This window comes from Diuraphis noxia, unplaced genomic scaffold, assembly GCF_037042655.1.
Source record: "Diuraphis noxia isolate RWA-SAM2 unplaced genomic scaffold, SU_Dnox_SAM2 contig0003, whole genome shotgun sequence".
NCBI classification, from domain to species: domain Eukaryota; kingdom Metazoa; phylum Arthropoda; class Insecta; order Hemiptera; family Aphididae; genus Diuraphis; species Diuraphis noxia.
The window spans coordinates 9,759,005-9,776,592 of record NW_028301713.1 but is presented as its reverse complement, the minus strand read 5'-3'; positions in this window follow the sequence as shown (position 1 = coordinate 9,776,592).

Below are 17,588 nucleotides of genomic sequence, written 5' to 3'. Positions count from 1 at the left end.
TAAACGCATAGAAAATACTTTAGTATCAAATCGATATTTTAGTTTCCTGTTTGAACCGGTTGTTATAGTGTTATGGAAAAGAGGATTTATATTTGCTTCTCAACCGATTGTGAGTATAGAACTTTCACTTGTGGACAATATTGTTTATAACTTGAAAACATTTATTGATTCAAAATAAATTTACATATAATTATAAAAATATCCCTAATCACACGGTGCACTTAAAAATATTTATGATATTTTTTACTGGATATATCGTATTCGTGGTATAGCACAGTAGCACACGTATCCTGCGTTATAAATTGATATAAAGTTTAGAAATATTTATTATAGAAACTGAATTATAATTAGTTTCAGTTTTACACGTTTAAACAAAAACTATTGAAAACTTGAAAACACAGAAAAAATATTCCCACGTCCTAACTCCTATAGTGATGATGGTATAACAGCTAGAACATGTCCAAAGTCGATGAACTGAAACAAATCTAACCTTGTAAATGTAACCTGCAGCTGAAGAATATGATTGTGAAATGTGCTTGCGATTACCCACCCATTTAAAAAGGTTAAATAAATACCAAGAATTAAGAATACATATAATATAAACTATAAAAAATATACGTATGATGGGTACTTACTGAAATACATCAGCAATACAGCATCGAATGATAATAACTATTATTACAATTTTATCGTTTCTGGAGATGAAAGCTTCTTTACAAATATCTGCTGCAGATATTTATTGTATTTTAAATCAATCCGATCGAACTAAATCTTATTATAGATCTATCTTAAACAGTTGAACACATTAAATTATATATATATATATATATATATATATATATATACCTATAGGTGTATAGTCGACACGTAAAGATCGCGGTTTTATTGTGGTTGTGTGTATATCAGTAACATATTATAGTCAAAATTTCAATAAAAAAAAACTAAATGTGCTTAAACTAAGCATTTTTTCGTTTTTTTTTCTTGTAAGAAGTTTTTGATACATAAACAGGAACGTTATTCGAGGGTCCTAATTTTAAAATTGGGGGTGTTAATCCCCCTAAGCCCCTCCATTTTGTTCCTATATGTTCAGTACGATGATTAATAATATTTACGCGTTAATTCAATACTAGGTGATTTTGTATGGTGACACGAACAGAACATAATATTTTTCTTCATTATACCTGTTGGCTGTTTTCTACTATAAGATTGATATTATACGTTTCCAATCGTCTTTCCGTCATCCGTCTTTCGAATAACGTGTCGACGTAAAGTATACAACAGCACTAGCTGCATTACATATATACAATATATTGCAAGTACGAATAAGGGCATCGCAAAAATTTCGTACCATCCTCAAAATCCGCATGATGAATAAGAGTTCTATAGAAGTGAGTGTATATTATGGTATATACCTATATATATATAATTTTTTTATTTATTTATCTTAAAAAAATACAACTCGGCAGTGTAGGCAATTAGTTCGAGTTAGCGATGCAAGTTTTAATATTCACAGCAGATGGTGTTTGGAGTGAGGTGGCTGCAGTATGGATGATATGTACGAGGGCCGAGGAACATAATATACACGACAAAACCACAGACTATATATGAAAATATAATATTACTATATTATATTATATTAATTATATGCAGAATATATATACTCGGTACTTGAGTGATGGTCAAAGAGCATGATCGGACGTAATAGTTACCTATATCGGATAAACGATGAACTATAATCGCTGTGGACATATATTATATTATGTTCCGTCGATTTTTGACGATTTCAGGCGAACAATATAGTATTAAAAGTTAAAACGATCGAATATTATAATAATTTCGTTGAAACCTTACATTATTTACATTTATATTTATGCTTTGGTATTGAATGAAATGTTATTAATAAAATCGTTTTGGTTTTTATCGCTAAGTACACGCCAAATGTGTTTAAAGATCTCGCATATGCAGTTTTTCATCTGCGTATATAGTATCATCAATGGACCGACATTCTGTTTACGAACAGCCGATCGCGACTACGTGGCCATACTTTATATTATATTATATTTGATATGGCCCACACGCGTGATGTAGCATTATAATATATGTGTATGTTGGAAATAATCGGTCGTTGGACTTCGTGTCTTGACGAGGACCTGTTGCTGCAGCAGCAGCTGTAGACCGAGTGGCCGATCGGCGCCACGGGCTAAGAATAAGGAGTGAAAACGATACAACAACCTATGAGCTAGGACCGCTTTCGTATGGCCCCGCGGGGATAAATAAGCCGCATTCACTCTCCGTAAGTATATGTATATATTATCATATTATATATCGCCACTGACTACAACTATACCTCCACCTCCACCGCCGCCGCTGAACCGTAGTATAGACTCGTCCGTCCGGCCGGACCACTTTCTCGAACCCGCCCTTCAAACGAAAACGAAATAATAATAATAATAATAATAATAATCAACATTAACGAATATAACGTGTCGTCTACGAATCGGTTTCACTTTTATATCGCATACCACACCGAACTTTAGTGTGTGCACCATGATCACCACGCATAGGTGGTTACCACCGCCGGGTAGATACGGTTACCGCGGGCCACCATATTATTACGATATGTACATGACGTGTGCTGCAATGAGATATTTTCTTAAAAACATGGACAAAATGTATTGAAATTCTATAAATAATACATTTGTTGATGGTATATTAATTACACTATTTTCGTCTTCTGCACAGCCCACAGCAAAGACACTATTATTAATCTATTATTATAATATGGTCGCAATTGACAAAGCACGCATCCGTTTGTTACCTGTGTATAGTGCATTGATAATATTGTTTTTGTTCCTGTTTAAAACTTCAACCACAATAAATTAGTAAAAACTAGACATTTGGAAAAAAAATTCAGTAATATTATAAACTTTGATTTTATATTTTATGAACTTCCAGTCTTAAGTTTTTTTTACAAACCATTTATATATTTTTTATACATACCTATATCTATAAATTCTATATAGGTACTATTAAAAATAAAAATACCTTTCCTGCCATTTTTTTATTACCTTTACATGTATATTAATTTTGAATTATGTATTCACATTTATAGCGGTAATAGTTATATTTAGATAGGAAAATCGTTTTTGTTAAATATTTAAATATTACATAAAATATTATTGTCACATACCTCTTGCATGGTGGTTTGTAATATATAATTTTTCTTAGAATTAAAAACTAGAGAACATAAAATATTTTAAAAATTAAACTTTATATATAAGTTTATGATTATAAGTTTTATTGACGCACAATTACTAATTAGATACGTCTTACTTAAAGCCACTATATTATGTCTATGTGGGTGCAAAAATAATGTCATTGTTATCGTTGAAAGCATGCATGTCGAACGAAAACAGTATTTGACATTTTTCAAAGTTAATTGATTTGTTTAGTATTATTGGCTATATAATAGATGACAAATGAAAATCATATAGCACGTTAGAAATATGGGAACAATGTCTAAAGTCTAACCAGCAAGCTGAAAAAGAAATGAATCTCAATTTTTTCTTTAAAATGTAAGTTTTAAAACATCTAAAAATTAAAAGTAGGTATATACCTACTATAAAATAATTATGCACATTTTCCAGAAATGAACTTCAAGATATTTCTACTTACATACCTATTTAAAGCTCTCATTAAACCGCAGTATACCTGCATAAATCGATGATTTGTGAAAATTATTCGTAGGTGAAATTTTTTTAATCAAAAACGATAAAAGGACATGCATATAAAAATTTTGTTTTTTCTCTCCTATACTGAATAGTGTCTCTATATTAGCATCTTTTAAATAAAACTGCAAAGGTAATAAATACTAATAATATGCAATAACAGTTTAATAACTATATGACACGACGTACCTATGGTATTGTACTTGCAGCCGATGAGAACATGGTACAATAGGCAATACTGTTGTATAGTAGGTACAATGTATTACGTATATATTAATCACTTTTGATCGATACTAGAATATGTGCGCCGATATCGTGGCTTCCCGCTGTCAATCAATATAATTCAGCGATTATCGGATTATCATTAAGATTAAAAATCTCCATACGTACAGTATATAATATAATATATAACGAGGTAACAGCTAGATATCGCAAAGTTATGTATTTTTAGGCGATTGTATTGCTTCAACATAGAAAGTAGAAACATTGAAAAATTGCAGTTGCAAAAAGTGAGATTTTTCGTTCAAAAAAGTAGGTATAGCAAGAGTATAATATGTAAAATTAAAAAAAAAAAAAGAAAATCTATAAAAGAAAAAGTATTTACTCTTGTGCTGAAAATACACAAATAACAATAAGTTGTACTATAATTCTATTATAATATATAATATTATAGCATATAGTAGAAGGAGCGCCGAAAAATAAAAATCAAAAAAAAAATCATGAGAATAATAATGTGTATACAATCTTTCGGGTCCATCCCATTAATCCCATTGTTTGCGTATATCCTAATATGTTTTGGTATTCGAACGTCATCGTCGTCGGTCACGTTTATTATTATGCGCTATATGTCGACCCAGCCACTGCTAGAACGAGGATTTATCGTATAATTTATTCGCATATTATGATGCATTGTCATAAAGTAGGTACATATATATATAATCGTAAGCACGCATTGTCGCCCGTTCGTCGGGGCCAGCAGAGAATATCGCGCGCGCGTACTACGCAGGCAGACATCGCTCATATATTTTTCCGAATAGGTTTTTTATTCTTTTTGAAATCATATTTTCCCGGTGCACCGCCAACTGTCACGTATTTTTTTCAAATTTCTTTTTCCGGTGCACACACACAACGGTTGTTTGACTATAAACTCGTGTAGGACATGTGTTAGGAAATACATATAGGATTTTCCGAATTCTCATTCAAAATCGTTAATTGTTAATATATAAACATAATATTAAGTGAAATAGTATCTCCAAAACTCAAAAGGATATTGCCGGTAAAAAAAAATCTTGATATATTATGATTATGTCTTGTTTATGGATTAAAGATTTTCGCTTGAAATGAAATAGAATTCGTATTTAACATAATACTATCGAATATATAAGTTATTACGCTTTACTATTTTTTTTTTTTTTTTTTTTACCAAGATCGAGTACAAACACACACACACAAACACACGAGTTTGTTTGTTTGTTTCCACCAGACAATCGTCATTATATTCACAAACCGTTTATATAATATAGACTTATTGTGTTTTTATTTATACCGATACACACAATGCGTTAGGTATTAATTATCGTGTTACGTTATACATTGTTCGTTACACCCGACATCACGCATATATATTCATAGACTGTATTGATGTGATTGTTTTACTCTATTGAGACAACATTTGTATTGATCGTCATCCGGATCTTTTGATAGAGTCTTTCGCGTTTGGTCATTGTTTTAATTATTGCACACGTCGAAAAAAATTATTGGTCAACTGTCGCGAGTGTCCGTGACGTAAAGCTACAAAACCTTAAACTTGTAAAAGTGTGCAATAATTATAGCATTATATTATTTATGGGTGATAATATATTCATTCAGTTTCATATACACAGGTACTCATCCTTTATGTGTTATACTTACATCGCAATACTTAAGTTATGTGTAGGTAATTACTAATAATTATTATTTTATTATAATGTATGTTCTATAAGGTTATAGGTTTTTCTGTAATTCTGTAGTACTGTATACGTATACAGTATACATATAAATTGCGCCGGAATTCGCGAAGCGATTATAAATACAATAGTGTCACGAAAAAAACGACGAACGTGGTTACTATTGGTTTGAAGGGAAAAATTTTGCACAATATTCGATTTTCTAAATCGGACAAAAGAAATAAACGATACATTATTGGTATACTGTATTATAGTATGTAGGTACGTGCGCAACTGTTTCTTAATCTATACGGTTAAAATCTCAAAAAGGAAATACCGTGAAGCCAATACAAGTACATTTTATAGTGCTGGCAATGCTGGCAGTCCATTGTGTTTGGCTTTGGAGTGCACTTAGAGTAAGTAAATAAATAGCGTGATACGATTTTATGTATTACGCCAGTGACGCATATTTATGGAGGGAAAATTAAATAATATATGTTGGACATTATGCATCTATGTATACCTTGGCATTTTTTCTCACAGTTTTTCCCTTAATTCTGTTGTTAACGAAAATAAAATACGTATGGTTTGTTTTCATATATATTATGTATAATCGTAACCAATTATTATTCGAATCTACGCATGTTCGCGCTTATAATATAATAACTCAAACGTGATCGAGTCTTACATGCATTTTTTTTTTCGAAAAAAGCTCCCACTTTGAATAAATTCTAGATACGCCACATCACAGCTGATGACGTGCTGCATATTTTTATGTGTGAAACAATGTGCAGTAAAAATCGTTACTGAAATTCACTTTACTCGAAGTCAACCGAATTGCCGTGCTGAAAAGTATAAACAAGACATACATTGTGATTTGTGGCACATTGTTAACGCCTCTATCTAACAGGTATAACCTATATATTGGTACGAACTCCAATCAAATGTTAATAAATTTTTTTCTTTCTTTTTTTCGTATTACGCATTTCATGGAAGTCGTTTTCATTTTCGTCCAAAATTGGGTCATGACCCACGTTACAGGCGGTACACCTCCATTGATTTATTTTATAGTATACAGGTACTTATCACTTATGTACGGAGGACTAGTCAGCTGTCGCATCGTTTGTGAAAAACGACGCGAAAATGAAATTTTTTCGAGGTAACGAGTTGTGAAAAAAAAAATAACGAAAATCATCAACTTGAATGTTTCATCATTATACGAACAACAGCTTTATATGTATAATATGTATGTATGTGTATATATGTTGTTAAGTATAATACTATCTTTATTGTCGTCGTCGTCGACTGCGTTGCGCCCGCGTTTAAGACGACGACAAAACTAAAGCGAACAGGCAATGACGGAGAACTAAATACAGGGTTATTATTATTACAAGTCGTTATATTATTATTATGGAATGACAACAACGAAATTCGTTATCTGTGGCCTGTGCAGTTAGCTAACCCGCTCGGTCGCGGTTTACGACCACCGTCGTTTTGTCATTCGCGCTCGCCCGTTCGTATGTATATTATTATTTGCGTACTATTATACTCTAACTCATTAATGAATTGTAAACGGGTAATTTGCGCGTGCAACTTATTATATAGTCGGCTTTATACATATATATACAAACCGAGCACATTGTACTTATAGTCTAAGTAGGTACCTACCGTACAAGGTACAAATTAAATAACTCTACGGAGGTGCGCACGCCAACTGCAGCACTCCCGCTTTTATGTATACAGGTACAAGTAGACCGCGCCACGCCATTCGTCTATGAGTTCTATTTTATATATTGTTTATACAACAAAATATAATAATATATAGAAGGTGTATGATGGGTACAGCTAGGGTGTCTCTCCGTGATTTACTTTTTTATTTTTTCCCCGATTTCAAGAGCCATCATCACTTCCGATGTGACACTGACACATACATTGATAGCCCGCATGTGTAAGTACATAGTTGATGATATTTGGCTTCGACTAAAAATATGTTAAAATTTACGTATTCGTGTTTCTTAATATTCAACATCCACGCGGTCGAATTGAACGATTTAGGAAGCGTAAGACTGAAAATATGTTAATTGACAAACGACTATTATACACACCATATTGTTATGATATATTTGTATTAATCAAATATATAGGTAGGTACAGATCAAGTTGTACTTGTAATTATTCAAATACAATCATTTTTTAAGTAAATAAGTTAATTATATATATATATGGTTATATGGTTATTTGGTAGATGAAGATGACAACATAGTTATTTAATCAAAACATGACTGGTATTAACAATGAGTAATGACCACATGACGTACTTTTAAAATGTTATACAAATTAAATTTTTACTCAACATCAGCATACTCCAATTCATAATACTCATTGCTCAATAAGTGTAACAACCCAGGTAGGTACATATACTGCTTATATTAAAATTTGTTTGAGTATATTGTGAAAGGTTTTACAGTAGGTAATAGGTATATCAAAAACTAAAATTGCGCGTTTGAGAAGTTTTCTTTCGCAAAGAAATTTAAATAATGCGTAATGCTTATTACAGGTATTGAAAATTACTTGGCACGCAAAAAAAATGTGTGTATAATGTAAGTAAATAATATAATATACACGAACAAATATAGGTTAAGTCGAATTCAAAATCGTAAATACCAAGTCTTCACAAAACCTTTATTATTAATAGGATGCATTTTTTTCTCTCCCTGACCCGAGAGTAACATAAGAACAATAATTTTACGTTCACAATATTGATCACAATCATAATAGTTTCTAAATTTACAGTGAAATGACCTTTTTATAAATGTAAAGGTAATATTATTATCTATATACGGCATCTCATAAGCTTTTTATTATATACTTCAATTTTTAAGATAGTTATGAAATTTACAATTTTAAAAATTTGCTGGCATCCTTCTAAACAGTCGATGTATAATTTTATCTATTATCAAGTTATATTATAACGCGCGGTTAGGTTGTATAGTGTTTTTCCGGATGAAAAAAAATTTAAAAATGCATCTTTACTTAAATATTCCGTTCCGATCATGGACTCATCAATAATTTATATACTATTTTGCCCAATGTCTCGTAATTTTTGATTCCAGCTCGTGACTACAGCCTGCAGGTATATACGAAAGACGAACGCCACACACACCCTGTACATGTATAATTTAGGTACATGAAGCGTGCCAATCGAAGCTTGACTTGTTAATTCGACACGCTCGCCCGTTTTATGATAAAAAATAAAAATCTGATAGTAATATGATCGCCGCAGTCTCACTCACGGTTCCTACGTGTTTTCTGTGTTCTGCAGTGAACGTTTTCGAGACACGAATGAGGTGGATGCATCGTGTACCTATATGTATATCTGGCCATATAATTATGGCGATGTCTTAGCGTAAATTAAAATGCTTATTGTGTGTGATGGTTGTGTAGGTATACGTGTTTTATAGAATTTAGAAAAAAACCATAATGTTATGGGTGGTAATTTTTCGTACCACTTTTTAACAATATCGTCATGTTCTCGTTGTTAACATAGTTTCAATGTAATATTTGACTAAATGTATGAGATAAGTGGAATCGTTGATTTAGCGATAGAGATGATGTACACAGTACATATATGTATATAATATATTATACTTTATAGGTCTAAATAACTATATATTATAATAATTAAATTGTTTATTAAACTATATTTCTATACAATATACATAAACTAATTCAATATATGAGTACCTATACTGTAATTAATATTTATCGCGGACATTCAGAAAGTGACGTATTTTCAAAAATCAATTTTTTTTATGAAAATATAGAAATTAATATAACGTTATCGTATATATTCCCAAGATCTCAAAAAAAAAAAAAAATATATATATACACTATGAAAATAATATATTTTAGGTATTATAATAGTACCTATTGGTACGGGCTATACATTTAGACTCTTGTATAGTTAAAAATATATTTTCTTCATTTTTCTACCTGTCCTACTTATTTGAATTATTATAGTTTTATATAATATAGTTTAGCTATACATAATATATAAATCTCATTCGACATTAATGCATAATTATTATACCGACATTAATTACAGAAATTCAAGTTTTAAAGAATTTAATAAGCATTATTGTATTATATAGTAGCTAGATGGGAAATTGGGAGGTACGTGTGTTTTTGGAAAGATACAAAAGTTCCACTAGAGTTTATTCGTTAAAATTATGGTCAAAAAAAATTTGAATTTTATTGTTTTTTTTTTCTTAAACAACATGTCACCTTACCAGCTATTTTTAAATATCACTGTCAATATGAAGTAGCCTATAAAAAACCAATTCGTTCGTTTTTCTCATGTTTATTTCGTTTCAACAATCCTGCAGCAGCAATGACATGCGATAATTTACTGATAACTCCACAATTTGACGGAAGGCAAGGTGGAGGCCATCGCTGTCTGTTTATCCGTGCATTATTATATGATTAGGCATCGCAACTCCGTCCGCGAGTTTTATAATAATTTAAAATTATGGGATCACACACGCGGGCGGACTTGACCCGACTATAATATGGTATAATACCTAATCGAAGCGGCGCAAGGTCAACAAATCGATATTATTATATTGTATAATATAATATTTTATAATCGTCTCGACTCGCGTGCCAGCCCTCCTCCCACCCTTTCCCCACACATCCAATGGAGTATATGGCGAATTGAAATAAGTAGGTACTATATATACGCCATAATGATAATAATAATAAGAAAACGCGCGCGAATCGTAACCCAATTTTATCGTGGCGAACTGGCGAACGACGCCGTTTATGGACGTGATGAGACATATTTAATTAATGTTAATGTTTATAATTTGACGTTGACCACGAAAATAGCCGTGTCCGGTCACGTTCTCGATCGTCTATAATATTATAACATATAATAATAATATTACGTGTGTGTGCAATATAAATTACTATATATAGCAGAGGAGATAAATAATTGCCATGTCGTATAGTTGCAGTGTGTGTCGTGTAGGAGTCTACACACATCGCTTGTTGGTTGTGACGTCTTGTCGTCCGTTATTTAGGCAGTCTGCTGGCTACGAGGTTGTGGGAGGATCGTTTAGAGGATCATCACGGTCAGATAAGTCTCCGCGGATAATATTTTTTTAATACTACAACAATAAAATAACTGAAAATGTGGTTTTTCGTTTGAATTTCGAAACAATATTCTGTTGCGTTATTGCACGGGACATACGTCTCGTGCATGATGAAAAAATAATACATCATTGCTCTTGGAATGTAGGCGCATACCTACGACCTACCTACACTATTATATATATATATGTACAAACACCACACATGTGCGAGTATCACACAAACACATTTAATGGCTAAATGGCGTACCTATACCAACGGAGTGCGTATTATACATAATGTTACGTATGCGAATTATGCGATACACTGTGGAGCGATATATAATAACAAACAACAATAATAATTTATACGAACCACGTGACAAATGGGTTAATCCGCGTGTGTTCATTAGACATTATACTCGCGTCGAAAGCATCGGGGCCGACACAGATTTATAACACAAGTGCGAGCAATGGTCCACGTCGTTGGGTGCACAATAATCATATTATTATATTGCACGACAGTGCAATGCTATACACCAAGGATATTTGTTTATAAAACGCATCACATGTGCATGTGTTGATGATTTGACGTCCATCATAATAATAATAATTATATAATAGTATAGCCAGCACAGGACTTAAAGTGCCAGCCAAAGTAATAATGTAGGTACGTAATAAGAAGTTCGATCACTGAAAGCCCACACGAGCTTTAACACGTCGATTGTCTGCAGCTGCCAACATCACTGCCGCAGTGATAGCAGTAATGCTAAAATTTTACGTCGGGCAATCATTTTTAAACATTTCTGCTGTTGAATAAAAAACCGTTCCAAAGATTGTCATTATCTATACTGTATCATAGCTGTAATATTTTCAGTGATGTCTTACGAAATAAGAATTGTTCTGGCCCCGGACAACTCATCAGAGCACTGTATTTTTGATTTTTTCGTTATAGCAGTACTCAAAAAAATTACTACTATTGCAGTGATGGAAAAAAGACGGTTTTGTTGAAAAATAATTAAGCAAAGTGTCAATCAACGTGTTAATAATACGTCGTACTACATGGGGTGCATCCGGAGAATTTGACAGTTCTCGAACAAGCAAAAGTATTGTCAAATCTTTGCGTACACGGATATTTTCAACAGGAGTAGGTAGGACCTATGTGCAAAAACTATAATAATATGTACGAGTATGTGTCAAAACATTTTTTATTTAAATATCATTAGTTTGTATACATCCGTCATATAGATGAAACATAGTTTTTTTTAAAAGCACCAAGGGTCGGGGGGTTGAGCACCCAATACTCTTTCCGCGTGTGTAAGCCATTAGCACTCTGTATATCCATGTATATGATATATATTGTCGCATGGTATAGATACACACACATTATCAACAGCGAAATCATTATGGACACCTCTTTACAAACGCAGTATACAAATTTTTTTCGACTTTGGTTCGATCACCGTTCGTCATCGTTATATAATATGATTCTGCGGGTGCAGCGAAAATATATATAATATATTATTTAATGGGTATGTACATAGAGTATAAGTATATATATATGCTATATTCATGCCGCGCTTATGATGAACATAACGACCGAAATTGTGTGTATAGAACACGGCATAGGTATTCTTGTTTTATTGTCTGTTAATGATCGCAAAAGAGGGTGTAATAGCTAGTTCCGAAAGTGAATTGCTGCATGTACTTATTATAATATGTCGGACACATAAATCACAATATAATATAATTATGTCATTGCGTAACATAATATTATAATAATGACGTGTTTGTTCATTATTTATTTATGGCTGGCAAGTATAATTTATTTAACACATTATTGTCATTATGACTGCGACTTCGGGGGCTTCGCCCTCTTAAATACTCCCCCGAACTCATCAGAATTATTGTTTCACACAGTGGCGTGGTGAACGACGTTTACCTAATGCAATTGCTTAGCCCTGGAACAAACATTCAAAATTTGTATACAGAAAATTATACCTTTATGGGGGGGGGGGGGGAGTCATTGTATAAATGATTTGCTTTGGGTTTGAAAGATGTTCGCCACGCCACTGGTTTCACATTTTCATAATTTTATAAATATCCAAATTCTAAATAATATTTTAAAACTAATGCGGACAAACTTAAATAGATGTAAATTACTCTAAAAATAGGTAGATATATGTATGCAGTAATGATATTAATAAATCAAATAAAAGAACAATTTAATAGATACAAGTCATATATATTTTAAATTGTACGATATGTACATTTGTCGAACATATTATTATTATTTTTTTTTTTTATTGTTCTTATAAACATCGGCGACAAGACCATTAGTTACAGTTATTTATACTTTATACATACAATTTTTTTTAGATTTAAATTAAGCATATTATCATTCTGTTGCATCATTGTATTGATTGTGAGTGGAATGATTTATTTATTTATTTTTTTAAATTGTATTTCATTTGGATAATATTTTGGTATATTTATTGAGTTAACAGTATACCTAGTACCTACCTAATCTTACCTTTAGTCGACCATTCTCAATGGTCTTGGGTATTCAATACAATTTTTTTGTTGTTATAGAAACAATTTACATTTGACTATAAATGATTTATTTTAATTACATAAATGTATATTTTTATGTTTAAGAACAAAAAAAAAATATTCAAAATATGTATAGGTAGTACTATATTATAATGCATTACAATAAAGGTTTTCCCTTTGGCCTTTAGCCGAGAGCGGCTGGCCAAAGTTTGAAAAATATTATTGGGAAGCAATCAAAACATTAAGATGTATAGGTCTATAAAAGATATATTTATTTTTTTTAATAACTTAACGAAAATTTTTCATTTTATTTTTTTCAATATGCAATTACTAATGTTTAGTGCTCGAGTTAATTTGAATTCAAGTCTGTTGTATCTTTAAACTTTTTTATGTGCAGTTGCTGCATCCAATACAGATATGAAGTCGCTCCAAGTCCCGAACCCAAATAATATATACTCATGATGTCTGCTATAGCGAGTAATTTTATATTAATATGTATATGTACCACCCGCGTGTAGAAAAATAAACCATAATATTATATTATCATGATGACAAGCTGGAATAATTGCAAGACCAGTACAATACTATATTGCTTGGTAAGTATAATATAATATATTATGGCATTAACCATAATAACTACGGATCAGGAGTTGAGATATTACACAGAATAGTGTTTAGCAACTCGTCGTCTCGCTCCGATCGGCTCGACACAATACCGGATCGTATAAATGTAAGTACATTGTGTTAATTTTTTAAATTCGAAAGCGATGAATTAATCGACACGTTGACAAGACGATTTCGAGTCAAGAGTTAGTATAGTATATCGCGGTTAACCCAAAAAAAATTATCGATATTTTTTTTCAGCATTTTTGTAGGCGATATATATTAATTATACTACGTATCATGAGGAATTTTGTGAATTCGGACGAAAATAACCAATTACTATACTCATTAGTTACTTGCAGTTATAACCAACAATAATGCAATTCTTTGACTTAGCTAGCTTTATAGAAACCTTTATTTTCCATAAAAAAAAAAAATAATTCAATTTTATTTCGGAATATCTCATACGGTCATGACTCGTGATTTATAATATTATTATATAGTATTCGCATACTTGCAGCTAATACTTGAACATTGTAGAATCATAAACACGGTCGTTAAATAATATTGAAATGTTTTTTTTTTTTTTTTTTCACTAATATTTATAATTTGCTTCCAAAACGCATTAAACGAGAAGACCATACATTATTATTATAAACTCACTGCGATGTTTTCTATTTGTAAATGTCAAATAGTAGTTTGTTTATCTGCTGCAAGAAGTCGAGATGGAAAGTATGTTCACGAACTAAGGTGGTTACGAGGAAAGTGTGTGTACCGTTAGAAATTTGAATGTAATATACCTACACGTTAATTAATTGATCAATACGCGTTAAATAACGAATTCACAGCGTTTATTATACAGTCTAAAATAAAATAATTAGAATGTGAAAACCGTTTTTGTCAGTTACTATTAAAATATGATCTAATTATCGTCTATGGATAATATAATCATCATCGTACACCTATACTGCAGTTATATAGTCCCGACAATTATTATTTTCGGAATTCCTTCGTTGTGCATATTACGTGTCATTATTATTCATGCCTATATAAAAACATATTAGTACAGCAAATATGAGATTTATCAATTATTGTTATCGTATAAGCTGTGCTAACCTAAGTAAAAACCTATACTGATACAGCAACAACAGTGCCATCATAACATAAAAAATAAATGTCTATGTCTTTAACACAGACGCGTACCGTTTCAAAAAGAAATCCAAACACGAGCAAATACACCGTGATTTATATGTCGATATAATTCTATCTTTTTTTTTATTGCAATTTTTTTAGACGTTTTATGCGTCCACCGCAGCAGTATATTTTTTTCCATTGTGTTTTGCAGAGTCGATCCCAAGTAAGTATATATTATAAGTATGCGTGATTTACGACCTTTGAATCAAATAAGAGGCTTTCAGTTTTGACACAATAACCTCACGATCTTTCATTGCCGACAAATAATAATAGCTTGGGATGGAGGCACAACGTGGCGGAATAATAATTATTATATTCCTGGAAAAACTGGCTACGAGAAATCAAGTCGTCGGAACTACTTTTCGTGTCCTATATATTATAATCCAATATGTGATATAATTGAACGTCTCCTTAAAAGTACTTATATATCAAACCATTTCTACCGTTTAACAAGTCCGTCAAATTACGACTTCGCTTTAAAGAAACTATAGATCGCCTGTTTATAATTATTTTATGCTAAAAATCGATGTAGGTATATCACGTACTTTGTGGTCTATTTATAATCTTTTTTTTTTAAGGCTTCCCGGTGTACGGTGTTGTTTATGAAAAATACGACCCAACGCTTTACTGCGATTATATTATTATAATAATAATTCAATAGACATTACAATATTTTAGTAGAATGTCGACTGCGCAACGAGGATCTTCGGTTAAATTTCTTGAACGTTTAAATGTTTAAGATTTCAAATAATAACGACGATGATGTTTGATGTTGTTAAATTATTTCTATAATTTCTCTAGAACATAATATATTAGTATATATAAATGTAAAAGTTGTCCCGAGATTTATCGAGAATGTTGATTTTGAACCACTTTCGTAGAGAATTTACCGTTTTTTTCTTCTGTTTATTGATAACTTGGACTTAAATAATTATTAATGCATACCAAAGATGTATAGATTATTTCTGGATAAAGCATAATAAAACTTTATATAAAGACAATATAACATTTTCTGAATTTAATTACACATTTTTCCTTAATAATGTCAGATAACAATAGATTCAATAAACATCTTATATGCATAATGATATGATTGAGTATTAAACAGTTAATTCTTGTAATATTATATAATATATATAATCATCCACATTTTTATGGGTTGATTTATAGATATTTCGAAAGTTAATTTGTTTCATTTGGATCGCGATGCTTTTTTATCGTGAGACGTCTTTTGGTACATTTTACAAATAAAATAATAATGTGAATAATGGTTTTAAATTATAAATTTAGGTACACAATTAATCGTTTAACACGAGTCTTATAAGTTATAATTTATTCTCCAGTAAATATATATACCAAAAATTAAATTTAGATCCATTATATCGATTATTGAATGTGAAATACAATAATGATTCATAATCTATAGCAGCTTTCAAATTTTAATATAATAACACGGTTTAAACGTACCCGTCCATCGACAATGTGACCTTCTGAGTCGGTGACTTTATTAATATCTATATTATGTTAGGTTAGGTATATCCGGCTCACAGAGAACGATAATTTATTTAAATATGATTATAAAAAAAAAATAATAATAATAACATCCATTAGTAATATCGTTGGTTTGCCTTTTCTTTTATTCATATCTCCCTCTTCTTCATAAATACGTCATAATATTTTACAACGAAACAGATCGCGATGACGTATATAATCACAATATATAGTATTAATTTCAATTGTCCTTAACATTATTATAATGTGATCGTTTCATCATATTATTTATTTTTAGTCTAACGTATAGGTTATTCGTAACTCGTAAGTAATCGAAACTAAGTAATAAATTGTATAGGTATTTGCATTTATGCAGATGGTACCTATACGAAGTTACCAACATTTTTGTTTTTCAATACGTTTCGAGTTAAATATTTTAAAAGATGAATAAATGTTCTGTTATACCATGTTCAGTTAATAAATCAGTTTAACCTTTTTTTTTTTTTTTTGTACCGCAGCGATTTGTATTATGTAATCACATTTTAGTCTATTAAATAATATTATGATGCCCTATACAAGTTTTCCCGGTTGGTCTCAACTCACGAGGGTTAAACCTGTTTTCTCCCCTAATAATTCATTCTCTGCAGTAGACTGCTGCAATTAAAGAGGGTAGATGTTGCACGTATATAAAAATATTTTTTTAAAGATCCGACCGTAGATATTTAAATTTGTAATAACGCCGTATCGATTACAATATTTTTCATCGTGTTGAGATAATATAATTATTGTCCAAGATGTCGGTTTTTCGTTACTCGACGTAACGGATCTCGATTTCTCTTCTTCTGGAATTAATAACTGTTGTAATTACTTATATGTGGTATATGTATAATATAATATATATATACATAGTTTAAGCTAGACGGGTTTGGTAAAAAATGTATGAAGGAAAAAATGTATACAATTTA